General features: G+C 41.4%; 1 non-coding gene and 1 pseudogene across 1 annotated transcript; both read left to right on the top strand.

Moving 5' to 3' along the window:
- Positions 1 to 969: 969 nt before the first annotated feature.
- Positions 970 to 1,073, top strand: LOC123930323. The gene has a single exon (XR_006816043.1). It is a non-coding gene; the product is annotated as a U6 spliceosomal RNA (small nuclear RNA).
- Positions 1,074 to 3,405: 2,332 nt separating this feature from the next.
- Positions 3,406 to 4,410, top strand: LOC123930101 (annotated as a pseudogene).
- Positions 4,411 to 6,908: the final 2,498 nt, after the last annotated feature.

Here is a 6,908-nt window from a genome sequence, read left to right as displayed (position 1 = left end):
GCTATGAGAACAATGATCCAGGTTTTGAATCTTTCCATTACCCACGAAGATCCAAACTGAAGCCATTCCTCATTCTCGCCCTTAGCCCTGGACAACTACTAACATACTTTTGGACCCCGTAGTTTTGCCCTTTGTGGAAATATCATGTAAACGAAATATGGCTATTTTCACTTGCTATGATGTTACTGAGATCCATCCACACTATAGCCTGTCTCAGAACTTCATTCTCGGGCGCCTGGGTGGCTCAGTGGGTTAAGCCTCTGCCTTCAGCTCAGGTCATGATCCCAGGGTCCTGGGATCGAGACCCTTATCCGGCTCCCTGCTCAGTGGAGAGCCTGCTTCTCCCTCTTCCTCTGTCTGCCGCTCTTCCTACTGTGATCCCGGGACCTCTCTCTCTCTCTCTGTGTCAAATAAATAAACAAAATCTTAAAAAAAAAAAAAAAAAAAAACCAACTTTATCCGCATTTCCAATATCCATTTACCAGTTGATGGTCTTGGACTGTTTCCACTTAAATGGCCCAATGAGTATACATTCATGGTCAGGTTCTTGTGTGAAGGGATGGTTTATCTGTACTGCGCAGACATGCAGGAGAAGCCCATCTCAGAGCAGCCGGCCAGCTCAAGTGGTGGAGCACGGACTCTTGTCTCAGGATGATGAGTTCGGGTCTCACACTGGGTGCAGAGTTACTTTAAAATCTTAAAGAAAAGACTACCTTCTCCCCCAGTGAAGTGCCTTGCACTGTGTCGAAAATCAGCTCACTGTAAGGGTTTATTTCTGAACACTCAGTTATGTTCCATTTGTCAATTCGTCTATCCATGTGCCAATACCAAACTGTCCTAACTGCTTTAGCTTTATAGTATAATCTCTCTCTCTTTTTAAGTAGGTTCCACATCCAGCATGAAGCCCAGTGTGGGGTTTGAATTCACGACCCTGACTTCAAGACCTGAGCTGAGATCGAGTCAGATGGAGTGCTCACTTTGGCAGCACATACACTAAAATTGGAACGATACAGAGATTAGCACGGTTCCTGCACGAGGATGACACACAAATTCGTGAAGCGTTCCATATTTAAAAAAAAAAAAAAAAAAAAAGAGTCAGCTGGAGAACTGACTGAGCCACCCAGATGCCCCTGGTCATAATCATTTTTTTTTTTTTAAAGATTTTATTTATTTATTTGACAGAGAGAGAGATCACAAGTAGGCAGAGAGGCAGGCAGAGAGAGAGGAGGAAGCAGGCTCCCTGCGGAGCAGAGAGCCCGATGCGGGGCTCGATCCCAGGACCCTGAGATCATGACCTGAGCCGAAGGCAGCGGCTTAATCCACTGAGCCACCCAGGCGCCCCCATAATCATTTTTTCATGTTGCCAGACTTGGCTTCCTAATATTTGGCTGAAGATTTCTGCATTTACATTCAGGAAAGGATCTGGCTGTGGTTTTAACTTTTTGTGATATCTTTGGCTTTGATACCCTGGCAATACTGGCCTCAAAGAATCAGTTAGAAAACATTTCCTCAGGGTGCCTAGGTGGCTCAGTCATTAAGCGTCTGGCTTCGGCTCAGGTCATGCATGATCCCAGGGTGCTGGGATCAAGCCCTGCACTGGGCTTCCCGTTCGTCTCGGAGTCTGCTCCTCCTTCTCCCGCTTCCCCTGCTTGTGTTTCCTCTCTCCTGGTCTCTCTCTGTCAAGTAAATAAAATCCTTAAAAAAAAAAAAAAGCATTTCCTCCTTCTTTATTTTCAGGAAATGTGTGTGAAGGTTTGGTAGCATTTACCAGTGAAGCCAAGATGACCTGGATGACCTGGGCTTTTCTTTGTGGCAAGAACTGTAATTACTAGGGCACCTGGCTGGCTCAGTTGGTGGAACATGCGACTCTTGATTTCAGAGTCATGAGTTCCAGCCCCATGCTGGGTGTAGAGCTTATTTTAAAAACGATTTGTAATTAATAACGTCTTTACTTACTATACGCCCATTCAGATTTTTCATTCTTTTTAAATCAGTTTGGTGGACTCTGTCCATTTCTAGGACTGCGTCATTTCACCTAAGCTGTCTTCTCTGTTTTTCTCAGTCTAGCCACAGGTTTGTCAATTTTGTTGATCTTTCCACTTGCAAGCTTTTGGTTTTATTGATCTTCTCTACTATTTTTCTGGTTTTACTCCACTGACTTCCAATCTGATCTTTATTTCCTTCCTTTTGTTTGCTTTTTTCTTTTTCTTTTTTTTTTTTTAGTTTGTATTTTACTCTGTGGATTCAAACAGTGAAAGCTTAATTTTTGATTTGAGATCCTTCTCCTTTTCTAAGATAGACCTTTTAAAGCTATAAATTTCCCTCTTAGTACAGTTTGGCTGCACCAGAGGAATTTTAGAGTGTTCTATTTTAAATTCAGTTCAAAATATGTTCTGACTTTTCTTGTGATCCCTTCTTAGTTACTTAGAAATCTTATTTAATTTTTTATGAAGTGTACATAGAGACAAAGAGGGGAGTCAGGGGATTCCAAAATTTCTGACTGGAGCAACTAAAGGAAGAAAGTGCGGTTGGAGACACGGGGGAGCGCACGTGCAGTGGAGGTAGGGCTGACAGCAGAAGTTCAGTCGTGGACATCTGAGGTGGAAATTCTCACATGACAGTCACATAGACAGTGGTAAGGCAACTGGGTATGAAAATACTGAGTCTGGGGGCAGTCCATACTGGTGATGCAAAATTCAGAAATCTTCAGGGCTTATACGGTAATATTTTAAAAGATTTTATTTATCTAGTTGACAGAGAGACACAGTGAGAGAGGGAACACGAGGGAGTGGGGGAGGAGCCTGATGCGGGCTGGATGCAAAGACCCTGGCATCACCACCTGAGCCGAGGGCAGACCCTTAACAACTAAGCCACCCAGGGGCCCCACTTGTGTGGAATTTAAAGTCAAAGGACTGAATTACCAAAGGTGTGAATGTCGATAAAGAGAAAGTCTCCATGAGTGAAGTCAAAGACAATTTCATGAAGGAGATTCTTGTTAGGTCAGGTATGTTGGGGCATTTTTAATTTGATCTAGCAAGAAGAGAGCCAATTTAAGCACTCTACAAGCCATGGATGTGAAATGAATGTTATCACAGGATAATATGTCATATCTGTGACTAGTGGAGATATAAAGATAATGATATTAAGAGACCAGATCTCCACATAAGTAGACAATTTACAACACATATATATCAGTATCAGGGTTACTATATATATGTCTACTAAAATGGTAATATCCTTAAACTGTCCACATTACTAAAACAAGATCCTTACCTCCACACACCTATTTTTTTCTTCTACCCATATGCCTTTCTACCAATATTAGTCATTTAACATATATCTCTTCTGAAAACTGTGAAATCAAAAAAAGCAAAACTGTTGCTCTTTGCCACATCTACCATGAGAATGAAGACCACTCTCTGCAATCAGAGTGCTGACAGCCCAGAAAATGTCAACGTCGCTCTAGAGGGATACGTGCACTGGTACAGTGAAGGGCCCCAGAGGAACCCTGTGGAGGGACTTCAATCCCACCAATGTAGAACTCAGTCTCCTTGGAAAGAAAAAGAGGCTCTGAGTGGACAAATGGCAGGAAATAGAGAAGAACTGGCTACTGCCCACACTATCTGTAGTCCTGGACAGAACATGATCAAGGTGTTAAACTGGGTTTCTGTTACCAGATGAGGTCCATGTACACTCACTTTCCCATCAACATTGTTATTCAGGAGACTGGTTCTCTTCTTGAAATCCAAAATTTCTTTTTTTTTTTTTTTAAAGTTTTATTTATTTATTTGTCAGAGAGAAAGAGAGCACAAGCAGGGAGTGGCAGGCAGAGGCAGAGGGAGAAGCAGGCTTCTCACCCAGCAGGAGGACCAATGTGGACTCAGGACCTGAGCTGTCGAAGGCAGTCGCTTAACCAACTGAGCCACCCAGGCGTCTCAAAATCCAAAATTTCTTGGGTGAAAAATACACCTGTAGGGTTCAGAAGAGTTCAAGTGTTGTGTGTTCAGTATCTCAATCCCAGAAAGATGAGTTAATTTTTTTTTAAATTTACTTATTTATAGAGAGAGAGCGCGTTGTGTGGAGGGACAAAGGGAGAATCTCGAGCAGACTCCCCGCTGAGCACAGAGTCTGGCACGGGGCTCGACCCCATGACCCTGAGATCATGACCTGAGCTGAAATCAAGAGTTGGGACACTTAACCAACTGAGACACCCAGGTGCCCCGAAAGATGAAATAATTCTTGAAGGAAATGACACTGAACTTGTATCAAACTCTGCTGCTTTAATTCAGCAAGCCATTAACAGTTAAAAAAAAGGATATCAGAAAAATTTTGGATGTTATTTGTTTTTCTGAAAAAGGAACAGTTCAGCCGGCTGATGAATAAGACCTAAATTGTCCAGCTACAGAAACAGCAAGATGCCAGATGACTTTTCAGACTTATTTGTGAGATTTTAAAGATGCAATAAAAGCTATATTGATTTAGGGCTTTTTCTCAAACCAATAATCCTTTCCAACTATCTGGTAAGTAAACCAATCAGAAGTTTAAAAAAAAAAATTAGCAAAATTGTTATCCCTCCAACCAGCCAGCCACATGACAAAACAAAAAGATAATATGCATATTCCAAAGCAAGTATCTTTAACTCTTCCTAGCATGTAAGTCTGCAAGGGTTACACTCCATTCCTTTAAACTTTTTTTGTTGAAGAAGCAGAAGAAAGATACAATGCTGATGAAAAATGGGTCAAGCGAGGGAAACTGCTTTCCAACTGAGATTTGAGATTGAATAGGAAATGGGTGAATTAGACTGAAGAAAGACAGTTATCGCCCATCTGTACGCGGCTCTTCTCCATCAAAGGCAGCTTACCTCCAGCTTACCCCATTAACTAAAGCATTCCAGTTTCAAGGTGACACAGAGTTGTACAGAAATGTCTTCTCACTTTTAATAATTTGGATCAAAACTAGAATCCCTTTAAATAGGCTTAAAATTTCCAGTAACATTAATTTTCAAATAATGCTTCAAGAAAAACCTGCTGCTGTGGCAAAAAGAAAAAAAATCCATGAGATCTTTGTTTGTCTTACAGACACACTCCTTGCCTCACTGCATTCTAGATGCCAAAGAAATCAGAAAAAAGAAATTCACCATCAGGTTTTTCAAATGTAAATGATTCTCATAAACATATCAACGTTAGTTTTCTCTTAGTATGCTTTTAGTGCCCAAAATGATACTACTTGAGGCTACGAACCCAACAGACACAGGTTATTTATGTGACGCTTAATAAAATTGTTTTATTAAAATAGGTCAAATGTCACACTTCACATTTGGGGCCCCAAAGAACCCTCAGATCTTTAAAAATAATGAGAATCACTCTGTCTTTCTGAATGAAATGGAATAATGGAACAGTCAGGAGCATGGTCACTGTTAATCAGGTAAACCTAACCTCTCTCATACCTCGGTTTCTTATCTACTAATGAGAATAAAAGAAATTATATTAGACTTTCTATATTTGGCACATGATAAGCACTCAAAAAACTATAGCTATTGGGGCAGCTGGGTGGCTCAGCTGAATGTCTGACTCTCGCTTTTGGCACAGGTCGTGATCTCACGGGTCATGGGATCGAGCCCCATGTCGGGCTCCCCACTCAGTGGGGAGACTGCTTGAAGGTTCTCTCCCTCTGCCTCTCCCCAACCTGTGCGCATGCAAGTGCACACTCTCTTTCTCTAAAATAAATAAATTCGTAAAAAATGAAATTATACATATTAAAAAAACTATAGCTATTATGAAATTTAGAATCCTTCCTCCAGCCGTGAATTTGTATCTTCAGAGCAAACAGGCTTAACAACACAACAGTGTTCCTGAAATGCAGGAAAGCAGACTGTTCACCCTACTGCCCCAAACCACGCCTTACTATCGTTTCTGAAGGGCAATTTCAGGAGAAAAAATGTAAAATAAGAATTTAAAAAGCAAATGAAAAAATGGGGGAAACGTTATGGGAAAAAAACAAATAATAAGATAAGGAAAACTTCTGAGGGCACCTGGGTGGCTCAGTGGGCTAAAGCCTCTGCCTTCGGCTAAGGTCATGATCCCAGAGCCCTGGGATCAAGCCCTGCACTGGGCTCTCTGCTCAGCGGGGAGCTTGCTTCCCCCACCCCCCCACCCCCCCACCCCCCTCTGCCTACTGGTGATCTCCATCAAATAAATAAATAAAATCTTAAAACAAAACAAAACTTCTGAATGATGTTAAAGGCTGAATCCTGAAATGGATGTCCACTAATTTAAGACTTAGTTAGAAAATCACAACTTAAAGAGAAAAACCCATTTTTTAAAAAGATTTTATTTATTTATTTATTTAGGGGCACCTGGGCAGCTCAGTCATTAAGCATCAGCCTTTTGTTCATGCCGTGATCCCAGGGTCCTGGGATCAGCCCCACATGCTCAGTGGGGAGTCTGATTCTCCTTCTCTCTCTGCCTCCCCATCATTCTCTCTCTCTCAAATAAATAAATAAAATCTTAAAAAAAAAAAAAAGACAAATAGGAAAGTATGTAAGCTAATTAAATAACTACATCTAATAATTTTGCCAAAGGAATTAGGAATCAACACAAACTGATTTCAAGAAAAAGAATTTTGACAACATTCTTTTTTTTTTTTTTTTTTTTAATATTTTATTGATTTGACAGACAGAAATCACAAGCAGGCAGAGAGGCAGGCAGAGAGAGAGGAGGAAGCAGGCTTCCTGCTGAGCAGAGAGCCCGATGCGGGGCTCGATCCCAGGACCCTGAGACCATGACCTGAGCCGAAGGCAGAGGCTCTAACCCACTGAGCCACCCAGGCGCCCCGACAACATTCTTTAAAAATCTGATTTCTAGAGTTCCCCTAATAGAAAATAAAAGGATATGCTTAATATATACTAA

The sequence above is a fragment of the Meles meles genome, chromosome 18 (assembly GCF_922984935.1).
Source record: "Meles meles chromosome 18, mMelMel3.1 paternal haplotype, whole genome shotgun sequence".
Taxonomy (NCBI): Eukaryota; Metazoa; Chordata; class Mammalia; order Carnivora; family Mustelidae; genus Meles; species Meles meles.
Note: the sequence above shows the minus strand (reverse complement) of the source record. Positions and strands in the feature narration are given on the sequence as shown.